Source organism: Mirounga angustirostris, unplaced genomic scaffold (assembly GCF_029215605.1).
Source record: "Mirounga angustirostris isolate CCGP_5_RB_7025 unplaced genomic scaffold, mMirAng1.0.hap1 SCAF_17, whole genome shotgun sequence".
Classification (NCBI taxonomy): Eukaryota; Metazoa; Chordata; class Mammalia; order Carnivora; family Phocidae; genus Mirounga; species Mirounga angustirostris.
In genome coordinates this window covers 24209406-24226504 of record NW_026991725.1, presented here as the reverse complement: position 1 = coordinate 24226504, position 17099 = coordinate 24209406, and the positions used below count along the sequence as shown (strand labels likewise).

Below are 17099 nucleotides of genomic sequence, written 5' to 3'. Positions count from 1 at the left end.
GTGCTGAGCAAGGAGCCCCACATGGGGCTCTATCCCAGGACCCGGCGATCGTGACCTGAGCTGAAACCAAGAGTCGGATGCTTAACCGACTGAGCCATCCAGGTGCCCCATGTATGAACATGTTCTAATTTGTTTATTCATTCACTTAAAAAAAAAACTTATTTATTTATTTTTTAGTAATCTCTACACCCAACATAGGGCTCCAACTCATGACCCCAAGATCAAGAGTCACATGTTCTGACTGAGCCAGCCCGGTGCCCTTATTCATTCATTTTTTTGATGGACATTTGGGTTTCCATCTCTTGGCTATTACAAATAAATCTTGCAACATACAAACCTTTGTATGATTATATGCTTTCATATCTCTTGGGCAAATAGTTTGTGGAGGACAATAGCTGGTCATAGGGTAATGTCTGTTTAACATTTTAAGATCTTGGCAAACTGATTTCCAAAATGGTTGTACCATTTTACCTTTCCCTGGCAGTGTAGGAGAGCTCCACTTGCTCCACAGTCTCACCAACACTTAGTATTGTCATCAAAGAAAAAAATTTTTAGCTATTCTAATAGTGATATCTCATTGTAGTTTTTTTTTTTAAAGATTTTATTTATTTGACAGAGAGAGACACAGCGAGAGAGGAAACACAAGCAGGAGGAGTGGGAGAGGGAGAAGCAGGCTCCCCGCTGAGCAGGGAGCCCGATGCAGGGCTCCATGTGGGGTTCGATCCCAGGACCCTGGGATCATGACCTGAGCCGAAGGCAGACGCCTAACGACTGAACCACTCGGGTGCCCCTCTCATTGTAGTTTTAAGTTGCATTTCCCTAATGACTGATAATGAGCATCTTCCTGTATGCTTGTTTACCATGTGTAAATCTCCTTGTTGAAGTGTCTATTCAAACCTTTCGCCCATTTAAAATATTGGGTTGTGTGTTTTCTTATTGAGTTTTTTTTTTTTAAGATTTTTTTTTTATTTATTTGACAGAGAGAGACACAGCAAGAGAGGGAACACAAGCAGGGGGAGTGGGAGAGGGAGAAGCAGGCTTCCCACGGAGCAGGGAGCCCAGGGCGGGGCCTGATCCCAGGACCCTGGGATCATGACCTGAGCCGAAGGCAGACGCCCAACAACTGAGCCACCCAGGTGCCCCTCTTATTGAGTTTTGAGAGTTCTTTTTTTTTTAAAGATTTTATTTATTTATTTGACAGAGAGAGACACAGTGAGAGCAGGAACACAAGCAGGGGGAGTGGGAGAGGGAGAAGCAGGCTTCCCGCTGAGCAGGGAGCCCGATGCGGGGCTCGATCCCAGGACCCTGGGATCATGACCTGAGCCAAGGCAGACGCTTAACGACTGAGCCACCCAGGCGCCCCTTGAGAGTTCTTTATATGTTCTCGGTAAAAGTCTTTTGTTGATATATATGCTTCGCAAATACTCTCTCCCTGTCTGTAGCTTGTCTTTTTGTTCCTTTAACGGTATCTTTGACATAGCAAAAGTCCTTAGTTCTGATGAAGTCCAATTTTTCAAAAAAAAATTTTTTTAAGATTTTATTTATTTATTTGACAGAGAGAGACACAGCGAGAGAGGGAACACAAGCAGGGGGAGTAGGAAAGAGAGAAGCAGGCTTCCCACGGAGCAGGGAGCCCGATGTGGGGCCCGATCCCAGGACCCTGGGATCATGACCTGAGCCGAAGGCAGACGCCCAACAACTGAGCCACCCAGGTGCCCCTCAATTTTTTTTTATTTTATGGTGTTCTTATCTAAGAAATTTTTGCCTAACCCAAGATCTCTAAGATTTTCTCCTATGTTTTCTTCTAGAAGTTTTATACTTTCAGGCTTATGTTTAGGTCTAGGATCCACTATGTGTTAATTTTTGTATACAGTGTGAGTTATTTTATTTTGAACATAGACATTCATTTACTCCAGGATATTTGTTGAAAGGACTATCCTTGTCCCACTAGACTGCCTTTGCATCTTTGTTGAAAATCAATTGCCCATATATGCGTGGGTCTATTTATAGACCTTCTATTCTCTTCCCCTTGGTCTATTTGTCTATCTTGATGCCAACAGGATACTTACTACTTTGATTACTGTAGCTTTCTAATAATCTTGAAATTAAGTAGTGTAAGTTCTTCAACTTGTTTTTTCTTCCACAAATGAAGCAACCCAGCATTTGTTCTAATGCTTCTTGTTGGCAGTCACCATCTGTCCAGAAATTCTGTCCAGACCTCTATCCCTGAGGTGTTAGTTTGTGGCCCCCATCTTGGTTCTTGTCTGTAACTTACCTCCAGGGCTTGGAGGACCCTGTGTGGCACATTCTTGGAGCTTGACTGAAGTGGCTAGGCATGACGCTATTTCTCTGATGTCTCCCATAGATCCTGGTCATGGAGCCAACCTGGTACAGCCCGAGAGATACAGGCACTGCTCTGTGGAAGTGGCTCATCTGTAGAACCAGTTCTCATCGCAGAGAACAAGCTCTTTATGCTCGGGCAGCTTGACTGTGTTCACCCATTTAGGAAACTTCAGCTTCCCAAGCTTTTTGAGGAAGGCTGCCTGAGCTCTGAGGAACCCCTGCTGGTTCACATTTTTTTATAGTAACTCCAGCCATGGGTGGCCTCAGTGCTGCCAGCCAGGGGAAAGCGCCCTTCAACTCCCCCCACCTTCTTTTTCAAAGTTGTTTTGGCTATCCTAAATCCATTGTATTTCCATAAGAATTTTAGAATCAACTTTTCAATTTCTATAAAAAAAGGCTGCTGGGTATTTGACTGGGATTGTGTTGAATTTATACATCAGTTTGGGAAGAACTGACATCTTGACAAGTATTGAGTCTTCTGATCCATGAGCATAGTATAGCTTCTCATTTACTGAGGTCTCTGAGCAAAGTTTTGTAGTTTCTAGTGTGTAGGTCTTGATTATTCTTTGTCAGTCTTTTCCCTAAGTACTTAATATTTTCTGATGCCACTGTACATGATATTATTTTTTTAAATTTCTATTTCCAGTTGTTCATTGCTAGTATATAGAAATACAATTGATTTTGGGGCACCTGGGTGGCTCAGCTGTTAAGTGTCTGCCTTTGGCTCAGGTCATGATCCCAGGGTCCTGGGATCAAGGCCTGTGTTGGGCTCCCTGTTCAGCGGAGAGCCTGCTTCTCCCTTTCCCACTCCCCCTGCTTGTGTTCTCTCTCTCTCTCTGTCAAATAAATAAATAAAATCTTAAAAAAAAAAGAAATACAATTGATTTTATATGTTGATCTTATACTTAAAATCTTGCTAAACACACATATTAGTTCCAACAGCTATGTTTTAGATTCCACCAGATTTTCCACATGGAAATTCATGCCATCTTGGAAACAGTTTTACTTCTTCTTTTCAATTCTGGATGCCCTTTGACTGTTGCCTTAGAACACTGGCCAGAACCTCAGCACAATGTTGAACAGGGATGATGAGAGTGACATGCTTGCCTTGTTCCCGACATTAGCAGGAAATCTAGGGTTCTTTTATGGAAGATTCACACTTTTAGTGACTTCCTCTATGGGATCATGGATTCCTCTTCTCTGTTGGGTTTTGCCATTAGTATAGTCTAATCTGCTTTAAAACTCTAGTATATTTTTTCTCTGTCATTTTTTAAAAATATTTCATTTATTTATTTGACACAGAGAGAGAGAGAGCACGAGCAGGAACACATGCAGGGGGAGTGGGAGAGGGAGAAGCAGGCTTCCCGCTGAGCAGAGAGCCTGATGCGGGGCTCGATCCCAAAGGCAGATGCTTAATGACTGAGCCACCCAGGCGCCCTTCTCTGTCATTTTAAAAGGATTTTTGAGTGGTAAACATATGTGCTAAGGTAGCCTTCTTCTTTTTTTTTTAAGATTTTATTTATTTATTTGAGAGAGAGCAGAGCAAGAGAAAGCACAAGGAAGGGAGGGGCAAAAGGAGAGTGAGTAGCAGGCTTGATTCGGGGGTTCGATGATGTGGAGCTTGATGCAGGGCACGACGTGGGGCTGGATCCCAGGACCCTGAGATCATGACCTGAGCCGAAGGCGGACGCTTAACCGACTGAGCCACCCAGGCACCCCTTAAGATAGACTTCTTGCATCAGAGGTCCAGGGTTAGGGTTTTGCCAGGCAAGTGTAACCACAAAAGACAGAGGGTAAGAGGTTAAAATGATCTGATAAAGCAGAGACTCTGGGCTGAAAAAGGGAAGAGAATGAAGACACAAGGGGGCTGACAGGTGGGAAAAACATCTCAGGGTCAGTTGACTGGGGATTGAAGAACAGTTGTCTGAGGAGCAGTTTAACAAAGGGAGCAGAAGACAAGTTCGGAAAGGATAATGCGAGCCCTTAGGGGTGGTGATGGTGTCCAAGATGGGAACAAGGATTCAGGCAGAGGAGAATGAGAGTTGACGTGTGAAGGTTGTAGAATGGAGGGAGACGCTGGGACTTTCACAGTTGCCCGGTGTGCACTAGGAATTGGGATGCCAAAAGGCCTCAACAAGTGAGAAGCGGTGCTGGGATGTCAGTGAACAGCACTCATGGAGGGGGGGAGGGCGGCACAGTGGATGGAGCAGGGGCTTTTGCAAAAAAGTGGCAGAGTGATGTTCTGGAAGCAGCAATGGGGAGCTAGGGAGGACCTGACCCCATCTCCTGACACGTTGGCACTGCCCCAAGAAGGAGTGACAAAAGCAGCAACGACCCAGGAGAGGTGCAAGAAAGAGTCTCTTCCCTCAATTCCTCTGCGTCTGGTTACACTTGGGGCTGGCGGTCCAGCCCTGGCTTACAGCCCAGCAACTTTAGGTAGAGAAGAGGAGGGGCTCTGGATTCCTTGGACAAGTTACTTTGCTTTTCTGAGCCTCAGTTTTATCAACTAGAAAATGGGGTTTTATACACACAGAGGATTAAATTAAATAAAATAATGTCCTCACTGCTTAAGAAAGGCTCCAACTGGGATTATTTTGTATTCCTAGCGTTAGAACCTGATTTTCCTGTCCCTCTGTGAGGAACTCCCTGGTTTTGACCAGAAGCCCACCCACTCCTGAGAAGCAAATCTGTCCCTCCTTTTGAAAGTGAAGAGCTGGGGCTTTACCCCTCAGGGCTGCATCACGGCCTCCAAACCGTTCCCTGAACCTCAGGCTCTTATGACCCCCGAGATTCTTGCATCAGATTCAGGGCTGTACCGGGAAGGGAGGCTAGGCAGGTGTCAGTTGGCAACTGAACAAGGAGCGCGGGCTGTAGGTCCTGGGAAGAGAGGGAACAGGAAGCGAAGTGTGTGCCCATCCCCATCGGCAGGCGGCAGGCGGCGGGGGCGGCGGGGGGGGGTGGGCAGGCTGCGCTGCTGTCAGGGGAGAGGGAGCAGGGCTGCTCACCTGCGAGGGGGGCCTCTCTATGAGGCAGCTCCCCTCTGGGTTCTTCCCGTTTTCTAGATCCAGGTGCAGAGAACACCAGAACCCAAGCTCCTACAACCCGTAGGTAGGACTTAAGTGGGTGCGACTATGGAGCACTTTCTCTGTTACTCTAGCCCATTCTCCTCCTAACCCTTGGCTCAGTATCCACTTCGGGAGCAGGGGCTGGTTTCTGTTACCTGTTGCCTCCCAAAGGCTGGAAGAGGCTGGCTGTTCCTAGTAGGTGCTCGGCAAATATTTACTGAAGGTTGAATGAGCGTTGGCTACTATGCCAAGTGGCTTTTATCTGTGCATTCTCTCGCTAATCCTCCTCCCCAGGGCCCACTTTACAGATGAGGAAACCGGAGAAGAAAGAAGCTAAGTGCTCAGGGAGGAATAAGGCAGAGTGATTAGGTGGGAGGAGGTATCTGGATCTGAATCCCACCTCTGTCACTAATTAGCTTTGTGTCCTTGGCAAGTCACTTAACTTCTCTGAGGCTCCGTTTGCTCATCTGAGTGTGGCTTTCTCGCGGGGTTGCTGTGGGGCCCCGGAGGCCTGGTCCAGGCTGGAGACTGAAAGAGGGGTGAGGGTTAAGCCTGAGTTATTTCTTTGGGAGGGAGCTTTGGCTCTTATCTGGGAGGTGGTGAGAGAAGAAGGGGATGGGCTTTGGGGACAGACAGACCTGGATTCTTACCCCACTTATAAGCTGTGGGACCTTAGGGAAGGGACTTATACTTCCCTTTGCTTCTTGACTCCTGAAACCCAAGCTTCAGTTTCCACACTGATAAAAAGGCGGAAAGCATACCTACTCTTGGCTTGTTGTAAGGGTTAAGTGAGGCAGTGTTGCAAAGTGCCCATAGTAGGTGCTTAGTAACACAGTGTCCGGGTGTCTCCTCTACCAGCCTTTCCAGGAGAATCACTTGATATGTAATCCCCACCCCGACCTTGGCCCCTTTGAGCTAGCAGATCTCTAACTTCTGCAAGGAATTCATTTCTCACATTGGTCTCCTCTCTCCCAATCAGGATCCGTGTCCCTGCCAGCAAACCCGAGAATGACTTGGTCAAGGTGGCTAGTGGCTCAGAGAGAACTCTCACTCGTTTGTTCCCTGCACCTCTGCCCCTCCCACCGTGACTCCTCCCTGCCCACAGTTGCATGTTTTTTCTGAATCCTGTTAACGTAAAAGCCTCCATGGGCAACTGCAGGTGCACCCGAAGCTTCCTCACTGGGCATTCACCATAACAGCTCCTTCTCCAGGGCCACCCCACCCCTGCCCAGTCTCTCTTGCTGCACCTCCCTGGTCAGTCCTCTCCCCCCAAGCTACAGTGGCTGCACACCCCAAGCACACCCCTTGGCCGGGAACACCCTCTGCATCTTCTCCTCCTCCTCCTCCTCCTCCTCCTCCTCCTCCTCCTTCTTCTTCTTCTTCTTCTTTTTTTAAGATTTTATTCATTTATTTGAGATAGAGAGAGAGAGAGCACAAGCTGGGGGGAGGGGCAGAGGGAGAGGGAGAAGCAGGCTCCCCACAGAGCAGGGAGCCCGATGTGGGACTTGATCCCAGGACCCTGGAATCATGACCTGAGCTGAAGGCAAATGCTTAACGACTGAGCCACCTAGGCGCCCCAACCCTCCGCATCTTCACCCAGCAAAGTTTTGCTCCCCTTTCAAGGCCCAACTCAAGCATCAGTCACCTCTCCCCTAAAGATTTCCCAGTCCCCTTTCCCTGCGGACTCATGGCTCCCTCCTCAGTGCTCCACCCCCAGGCTAGCCAGGCACACGGGCTCACAGGGCAGCCGGAGAGTGTCCACAGATCGCACAGCTGTTCAGCTTCTGCTCCTGTGGGAAGAGCGCAGATATGGCTGGTCTTTCGTCCTGCCCTGTCCAGGCTGCTGGACAGCTGCGCAGTGCCCTTCAGGGTCCCCTGTGCATGTTCCCAGCCCCTATCTGGGCTCTGAGCCCCACAGGTAGCAGGTGTACCCCTCATCCAGCACGGAGGTTCTGGCTCCGCCCCACTTGGCTGTATGCAAAGCTATAGTACAGATGGGGATGTCGAAAATATCTGTGACATATTCCAAACTGGCCTACTTTCCTATCACGAGAGAGTCTGGGACTGAGACGGGCGAGGACACGTGAGATGGGAGTTTGGGACCTGTTCCCACCTCTGTCTTCCTCTCTCAGCTCGGTTGTTAGACAGGAGAGGGATTTGCAGCCTCGCCCAGCAGTCCCCACCCTACCCTGCAACTGCGTGGTTGGGGTGTTGGTGGGGAGGGTGGCATGCAGGAGTAAGGGTGCAAAGGGCCTGGGGAATTTGGTGGAGGAATCAAGGCCAGAGACTGGGGCCTATCTTGGGAAGCTTCCAGCCCCAGGAAGGCAGTGGGAGGCCATGTCATTGGACTTGGGGGCGGAAAGCTTGGGTTTAAGTCCTGGTTCACCTGTGAAGCCTTGGGCAAGTGTCTTAGCCTCTCTAGGCTTTGGTTTTCTCATCAGCAAAGTGGGCTCCTCATCACACTTGCTTGCCCTCCTTGGAGGCTTGATTACAGGATGGCTGTGAAGGGACCCTGCCGTACTAATCCAGTTCCCACGCTGTTTACCTTGGCTAAGCCGTGCCCTTGCACGGCAGCTTAAATGGTCACCTGCTCCAGCCCTCTGCCTCCCAGCAGCCTTGGCCCGGCCACCACCCTTAATCCTGGCTTAATGCTCTCTGGGTAAGGAGTCCCCACAGTCCTTGCTGGTGCCAGGCCCTCAGCACCCCTCCTGCACTGACAGGAAGTTTACCCTGGGAGCTAATCACAGTCTCTCTTGCTGACATGGAACCCCTTCAGTGTTCCGGCTTAGCTCCTCGTTCACACGAAAAGTGATCATTATCTTAGTTTCTCCCTTTTCAGGCTAGGTACCTCATCCTTCCCTCTGCTTCTCAAGGTGCACAGGACCCTTGGGACATTTCCCACCTCTGATGAAGCTGGATTTCTTTTTTTTTTTTTTAAAGATTTTATTTATTTATTTGACAGAGAGACACAGCGAGAGAGGGAACTCAAGCAGGGGGAGTGAGAGAGGGAGAAGCAGGCTTCCCATGGAGCAGGGAGCCCGATGTGGGGCTCGATCCCAGGACCCTGGGATCATGACCTGAGCCGAAGGCAGACGATTAACGACTGAGCCACCCAGGCGCCCTGAAGCTGGATTTCTTTCTGCTTTCAGGTCCCTTGCCCAATTTGTGATTCTATGGGAGTGTATATGGGGGGGGGGGAGAGTATCTGCCTCAGTTTCCCCAGCAGTCACACAACTAGAGAAATAAGTGGCCAAATTGGAAAAGATTTGTTGCTATGGATCCACACATCAGGGCAAAAACAGGAATAATGGTTCGTATCTAAAACACTTATGCACATACCCTTTATCCAGCTATTCCACTTCTAGGAATTTATTCTACAGATATGCTGGCATTGTGTGAACTAAAGTAATTACCAGGATATCTCTTGCCCTAGACGTGGTCTAAATATCCATCCACGGGGCACCTTTATTTTATTTTTTAAAAGACTTTATTTTTAAATAATCTCTACACCCAATGCAGGGCTCGAACTTACAGCCCCGAAGTCAAGAGAGAATGCTCTACTGACTGAGCCAGCTGGGCACCCCAGCAGGTTACCTTTATATGTGCTGATGCAGAACAATGTCCGGTTTATAGCTGTTGAGTGTGTATCCTATGCTGCCGTTTGGGTAAGAGAACACAAAGGAGATGCTCGTGAGCACACAGGCAAGCCCCGAAAGGCCAAAGAAACTGGGGACGGTGTTTGCTTCTGGTGCTGGACCCTGGTGGCTGGGGCAGAGACAGTGGTGGGTGAACTGACTTTGCACTGTACTCCCCTTTTGCCCCTTTTGAATTTTGTATCACTTGCAAATAGGATTTCCTATTCAAAAAATAGGTCAAATTCACTTTTTTCCAGTCCTGGAAATCTTGGATGTCACTGATTTTTGGCCCCCATCATATACCAGTGGTTATTGCTGCGGGCCGACCCCTGGAGAAGGAGGGTGAAGCCAGGGGTGGGACAGGGAGTGGTATGGAGGCCAGGGGCCTATCTTGGGAAGGAGCTCGAGGCTCAGAAGGCCCAGCATGGAACCAGTGGAGAGGGGAGAGCAGCAACAGGAGAGACCCAGGAGGATCAGGGCAGCAGAATTCCCAGAATCCACACAGCATGGACACTCTGGATGGTGGAGAAGACAGAGGGGACCAAAGGACCAAAGCTCTGCCCTGTGAGGAGGAGATGGACAGCCACAAAGAAAGCTAAGTGAGTGTTACAAAAGCCCAGGGGAGAGGGAATTGCAGCTAGAATGTGTTTGTGTGTGCGGAGGGCAAGGGTAGAGTTTGGGAAGGCTTTATATTGAGGAAATGGGATTTGAGCCGCTCCTGGAACTGGGAGTCAGGTGTCAACAGGAGCAGAGGAAGGAAAGAATAACCCTATGGTGGGGGAACAGAATCGGCAAAGGCTGAAGTGTGAAGGGAAGATACAGAGCAAGCATGCACACAAGCAGGCACGTGTGTGTGTGTGTGTCTGTGTGAGTGTGTGGTATGTGGTATTGCAGGAGGTGGCCAGGGATAAGGCTGGAAAGATTTAGGAGACAGATCTTGGAGGGCCTTGAATGCCAGGCTAAGAAATTTATTGAAATTCTCAGGCATGAGAACGAATGGAAGTGAGTGGATGCTTAGGGCAGTGCTTCTCAAACTCTCTGGGGTGAGACACAATTTTATTGTTGTTGTTAAATTTCCCATTGACTGAACCCACATTTTTTTTTAAAGATTATTTATTTATTTATTTGAAAGACAGAGAGATAGCGAGCAGGAACACAAGCAGGGGGAGTGGGAGAGGGAGAAGTAGGCTTCCCGCTGAGCAGAGAGCCCGATGTGGGGCTCAATCCCAGGACCCTGGGATCATGACCTGAGCCGAAGGCACACGCTTAACGGCTGAGCCACCCAGGTGCCCCTATTTGCTTCAGATTTTTAAAAAAATAAATAAAACATGGGGCACCTGAGTGGCTCAGTCGTTAAGCATCTGCCTTCGGCTCAGGTCATGATCCCAGGGTCCTGGGATGGAGCCCCACATCGGGCTCCCTGCTCTGCAAGAAACCTGCTTCTCCCTCTCCCACTCCCCCTGCTTGTGTTCCCTCTCTCGCTGTGTCTCTCTCTGTCAAATAAACAAATAAATAAAATCTTTAAAAAATATTTATATATAGTAAAAATGATCATGTGCTCGGACGCGGTGGCAATGGCAAATCCCCATAAAGGTTGCTTAATGCTTACTCTCTCTTTCTGTACTCATCTGTGAACCAGTGGCTGCGCTGGTCTGTGGTTTGAGTAACCCTGCCCCAGGGGTCCTTGGAGGAGCTGCAGAGGTCGGGAAGGGCCACAGGTTTGTTGTTGTTGTTGTTGTTTTGTGGTGGGCGTGGATGCTCATTTATCTAGAGAGAGGGTGCAGAACTTTTGTCAGGACCTCAAAGGGTGAAGGGTCCTCAAAGGACACAATCACCTGTGTAGGGAGTAGTCACTGAAGGTCTTCGAGTGGAAGGATCTAGTGGCGGCTTTAGAGCAGTGGGAGCAGCAGATGTGCCTGATTCATCCTGGGACCCCGCCCTGCCTCACCTGCACCCAGAGCAGCCCGTCCAGGGCCTAGCCGTGGAAAGGGGATTGGGAAGAGTGAGAGGTTCTAGAGAGCAGGGGGCCCATTTAGAGGGTGATTAAAATCATCTATGGGAAAGAAAACCAGAGGGACTTTAAAGCTAGCTTTGGGGCGCCTGGGTGGCTCAGTTGGTTAAGCGACTGCCTTCGGCTCAGGTCATGATCCTGGAGTCCCCGGATCCAGTCCCACATCGGGCTCCCTGCTCAGTGGGGAGTCTGCTTCTCCCTCTGACCCTCCCCCCTCTCATGCTCTCTCTATCTCATTCTCTCTCTCAAATAAATAAATAAAATCTTTAAAAATAAATAAATAAAGCTAGCTTTGGAGCAAGATCAGGGAGGGATGGGTTTGCCTCTGGGAGGGATGGCACAATGTTAGCTGAAGACAGGGGAAGCTAGCTCCTCAGCCCCAACCCAGTCATCCTGCATCTGCTGCTTGCTTGGGAAGCGAGGTGAAAGGGAGCCTCTCTCGGGGTGTGAGCCAGGCAGGGGGAGGCTTCAGGGATGCAGCGTGGGGCCAGAAAACAGCATGCTGGGGGGGGCCCGCAAGCATCTTCTGAGTCTTCCGAGCAGATGCCTGGGGCCCCAGGGCACCAGAAAGGCTGTGACTCATGTGGGCACACACTCCTGTTCCCAAAGCAGGTAGTCTCTGCAGATGGATCGATTTCATGATCTCCCTGGAAAACTCCTACGTTCATTGCTACTTTTTCTTTTTTGAGGTGAAATTCAGATAACATAAAATTAAAGTGAACAACTCGGTAGCATTTAGTGCGTTCACCATGTTGTGCAAACCACCACCTCCACTAAGCTCTGAAGCATTTCATCACCCCGGAAGGAAACCTCATAACCCCTTAAGCGGTTGCTCTCCATTTTCTTCCTCCTCCTCCTAGGCAGATCTCCATGGATTTGCCTATTCTGAATATTTCACATACACAGATTCATACAATATGTGACCTTCTATGTCTGGCTTCTTTCACTTAGCACATGTTGAAGGTTCATCCGTGTTGGAGTGAGCATTAGTTAGTACCTGGATCCTTTCTAGGGACAGATAATATTCCATTATATGCAGAGATCACCACTTGTTTATCCATTCACCTGCTGAAGGACATTTAGGCTATTGGGTCATGTGGTATTTCTGTGTTTAGCTTTTTGAGGAATTGCCAAACTGTTTTCCATTGTTGCTGAGCCATTTTTCATTCCCACCAGCAAAGTGTGAGAGGGTTCCACCTGCTTTCCTTATTCAACAGGTATTTGCTGTCACCTGGGAAGGCAAGGTGATGGTTACCACCAGGTGCTAGCATGGGTAAAATATGTCAGGATGATTTCCTGCTCCATTTGCCCTACCACCCACCATAGGCTTCTAAGGCTACTTGGCAGGCCTGGGAGGCTGCTGGCTGGCGTGGGGGCGTGGGAGGGTGCCTTTCCCTTTTTTACCAAGGCATGTAGGTCGGATGGTGAAATCTACAGCCTCAAAGCCAGGCTGGGTGTGGTCCTTCAGGAGTTGGGCTTGTGGTCCACCTGGACTCTGTGGCTCGAAATATGTACTCTCAAGGATAGATACAGACCCCGTTCCTCCTCCTCCTCCCTGCTCTAGTCTCTCCTCATCTTTCTTCTCTCTTTCCTTTGCCTTTCCTGAGCTTCTCACCTCCCTCACTCTCTTCTACCCCCCCTCTCTGCTCGCTCCCCTCTTCTCTGTTTTTGTCTATCATTTTCTCTTCACCCCACTTCCGTCTGCCTTCCTCTTCCATCCTTACATTCCTGCTCTAATCTCCTCCTCCTCCCCCCACCCCCAACCTGCAATTCTTATGCCTCAGGGACTGAGTGGGAAGAAAGGGGGTGGGGAGCCGCATGCACGTTCCTGCCATCGGACTGTATCCATGAGCCCTTCTCCCCACTTAGGCCCTGGTAAGTCTCCCCAAAGTGAGATTCGGTGCTGGGAAGCCTCTCTTTCATCTTTATTCCTTCCTCCCCCTCCCAGGAGACCCCCTGACATCCGCAGCCCAGAGCATGGTGGCCTGCAGCTGGGGATCAAGAGATCCAGTTCTGGTCATCTCTGTCCCTCAGTACCAAAGGTCATGGTCTGGGGAGAAAGGAGTCTCCAGGGCTGCTTATGTGGCAGGAATTGGCCTTGGTTTGAGGGCAGGTGGTTTGGGAGGAGAAGAGCCATCATCCCTGCCACAAAGTTCTCCTGGACACTCCTCCGGGGGCCAGGCCCTGTGGAGACCTGCCAGTCAACCTGCGTCAGCAGGCAAAGCCCTAAGCTGGGAAAACAAGAAGAACCCTCTGCCCCCCACTGGTTCTCAAAGTGGGGCCCAGAGCAGCAGCGTTTATAACCTTGTTAGAAATGCACATTCCCAGGCTCTTCTTCAAACTTCGAAGCTTCAGGAGAGGGCCCCAGCAACCCGTGTTCTGACAGGCCCTCCAGTGATTCTGATCCTCACTCTAGTGTAAGAACCATTGCATGACCCTGAGAGGGAGCCCTAATTAATGAGGGAGGCTAAGTGCTCCCAGTCTGATGGCGGAGGTGGGACCCTTGCTTGCCATCTGACAGGGAAGACGGAGACTTATGCTCAGAAAACTGCCAATCAGAGGGATATCTAGGCTTCTCGCTGAAAGTCCCTCAACCCGGGGTCTCTCACTGCTGGAAGCACCAGGATGTATTTCTTTGGCTGGAGGTGGCTACATTCAGGACCCCAGAGAACCCCCCCTCCCGCACTCTCTCTCCATTCTTCAGAAAGTGGGTTTGATGTGCTAATGAGGCCATCAATTATGAAGCATCATTAGCATTCATTACAATAAGAAGCAGGAGCGGGAGGACCGCAGGGAATGAGGGACGGTCTTTTGAAACTCACGGCTATTCACTGCTCTCCTATAGGGTGGGAGGGGGAATGGGAGGGCCAGGAATGCAGGAGGGGACCTGGGAGGGGCTCTGGGGCGCTAGTCCGTGGTCAGAAGGAAGAACCTCCTCCTCCTCACCTCCCCCACCCCTGCCAGTTTCTGCCCCAGATGCCAGGTCAGCGCCCCTGGTCATTCTCTCTCCAGAACAGGGCCGAATCGCAGCCCCTTCGCTGCCTGCAGGCCACCCTTGATGGAGTGTGGATGGTCCTAAGGGGGCTCATGAAATGTGCTGGCTGGACAATAGCCCCGCTGGCAGGGGGCTTTCTCTAGGATCTGGGGGGGGTGGTTCCCACCATGGCAGAGTGAGCAGTTCAACATATCCCACCCATCATTTCTGCGTCATCCTTTTTCCTGTGCCTTTCCCTAGAGGCCCCCGTGCCTCTCTGTGCTCACCCCTGGCCCCACGTCCCTCTTCCTGCCCAGATGTTTGTCCAGGTGCGCTCCCTGTTCTGACTGTACCTTGGGGGAGGAGAGGCTGAGAATTCTCACCTCTAGCGTGCTCCCCCATAACCTCCCAACTGCAGGTGCCCAGGAACAGGCCAGGGGCGCGGGGGGGGGGGGGCAGTGTGTGAGAAGCTCAGTTAAGCATTGTTGATCCCTCAAACAAGCCAGCTGCCCCCTCCCCACCAGGAGCAACGCCTCTCCAGAGAGGCCGGGGAGGAGGGCCGGAGGGAAGTTACCTGTTGAGGAATGAGAGTGGGGGTGGGGCGGCACCTGAGGCATTTCAGGGGGAGGCAGCTGGAACACTGGTTGTGCCAGGGCACCAGGCCAGCTTCCAGGAGCAATTCTCTCGTCTCTGAGCTGGAGAATTAATACCTGTGTTGCTTTGCCCCTGATCCGTGGCGATGGCTTCCCAGCCTTTTCCCTACCCCAGGAGGCTCTGCTTTGGGCCTGGAACCTATCTTCCCTGGGGGGTGGGCCAGAGGATCTCGTGGGGTCCATGTCACCCACCCTCTGGCTCACTGAGGGGTCTCAGTGTTTTGTTTCTGTTCAGAAGCTGTATCTCTTCTCACCCCTGGGTTGGATGGGTGTGAAGTAGTTGAGGGGAATAGGGGGTCAAATGAAATAGCAGCTATGCAGATGATGAGAAATGTTAAGGGTTCATCTTCAGGAAGTGAGCTACAGTGACGCCTGGGTGGCTCAGTGGTTAAGCGTCTGCCTTCGGCTCAGGTCAGGATCCTGGAGCCCTCCTGAGGCAGGAGGTCACCTCAGGGTGGGGAAAGATGGCTGCATCGTCCTGCTGACACCTTTGGAACTGTTCCCAGTTTCTGGGGGCTGATTCACAGAACCTGTCCCCCCAGTCTCCGAACCAGTGGCTTCTTGGCATTTATCATAAGGGCAGAAATATCTCCATGTGACTGGACAAGCATCTTTCCTGTCATCATCCAGGGCTAATGCCCAGTTCCTTAACCCTTGACATAACTGTATGTCTTAACGCTCAGCTCTATTCCTGAGCCCAGCTCTCTTCTATCCACAGAGGCTGGCCCTAGCTTCTGGCAGTGCACAGGGTTAAGAGGTGCTGCTGGTGATAGGAAAGAGGCTGGGAGCTCTGCAGTCAGGCAGATCTGGGTTTGAATTTCAGCTGTGCTCCTCTTAGAGTGGGCACATGGCTATTCCTGTCCGAGCCTCAACTCTTTATCTCTGAAATGGGACCAAGGATGCCCATTCTGCAGGATTGTTGAGGGTTAAATGAGAGAATACGAGTAAAACACTTGCTGATTCCCTTCTCCTTAGGTGGACACAAAGTGGGGCAGGAAAGAGACCCCGTCTTAGGGGGACCCTGACAGGGAGAGGAAGGGGCAGAGTTCTGTGTAGTTGAGTCAGACTTCTGAATGGAGGAGCAGAAGCTTGAGTCCCCAGCCTGTAGGCTGTGAGAGGCGTGGGAGGTGGTGTCCAAGCAGCTGGGGGGAAGCCACCCCTCCCTGCACCACCCCCTCCCCTACACAGGGCCTGCTGCCTCCCATGCCCATCCTGGGCAGACAGCCAGGCAGGGAGCTGGAAGAGTGCCCGCTGTGCGCTCAGAGGCCAAAAGATGGGCACCGTCCAGTTGGCAGAGGGAGAGGAAGCTGGCCCAGAACTGGAGAAGTCAGGGTGCCGATTGCTGGGGTCGTGTGCCCAGACGGTGTGTCCGAGACACAGCTCTTGGCTCCAGAGCTATCCTGCTGGAGCTGGGAAGGGCCACCCCTGCCCTCCTGCCCTGGCCCTACCACCTAAGTTACTGCAACTGGAGATTAATCTCGAGGGGCATCTGGGACTTGCCCCCAGCCAGGCATGTGGCTGGCTCAGGGGCAGGCCTGAGGGCGGGCAGGAAAATGGGAGAGCCTAGATTAAGGTTGCAACCTGGTAGACTAGGAAGTGGGGAAACCGGTTTGTCATTTGGGCACTTGGGGTGGGGTCTTCTCTCCTGCCTGGCTGCCTGCTTGTCACTCTGCCTGGTGTCCTTTATTGAAGAGAGGTCCTGTGCCCCTTTCCTGCTCCATCTAAAGTGGCTTTGGGGGATGCCAGGAGTAAAGAAAAGAGGCAGGGGACTCAGTCCACCTTCTCCTCCCCAAGAGCAGCTTGGGAGAGGAGAGACAGGACAGAGAACCGAAGGGAGAGAGGAAGGAAGCAACCAGCACAGGAGGAGGGGTCATGGTCAGTGCTGGTCAGAGCCGGAGAAGTCTGTGGAGCCAACAGGTAGGCCAGAGTGGGACAGGGAGGGGGTGGGAAGAAAGCCGGGGCGGGGCAGAGCTGGCGCTCTGCATGCTGCCTTGGAGGTGGCCGGGCAGAGCCAAGCGAGGTGTGAGAAGGGGCTGGAGCGCGCCCCTTTGGGGGTCCTCCCTGACGGCGGAGCTGACTCCCCTCACTCCTAGCGCGGGCCTCTGCAGTTCCAGCAGACGCCTGCAGGAGGGGCCGCAACCGGAGCTGGGGGCAAGGAGACAGCCCAGCAGGGGGCGCCGGGGGACTGGATCTCCGCGGCTGAGCCGAGTCTAAGGAGCGGGGGAGGGGGGCGTCCCGGCAGAGCCAGGGGAGGGTCTAGACTCTCCCTGCAGAGGGCGGCTGTGGCTTTCGGAGGTCACCTTGGCTGAAAAGTGGCCCCCCGGTCCCGCCGCTCCACTTGCCTCCCTGCCCGGTTCCTCCCCGAATGCTTCCCCATCCCCTGGCGCGCCAGGGCTTGGAGACCGAGAAGTCCCCCAC

The 17099-nt window shown here is 51.5% G+C and overlaps 1 pseudogene; it reads right to left on the bottom strand.

Annotated features, from left to right (window-relative positions):
* Positions 1-2168: 2168 nt before the first annotated feature.
* Positions 2169-2576, bottom strand: LOC123854736 (small ribosomal subunit protein eS19-like; annotated as a pseudogene).
* Positions 2577-17099: the final 14523 nt, after the last annotated feature.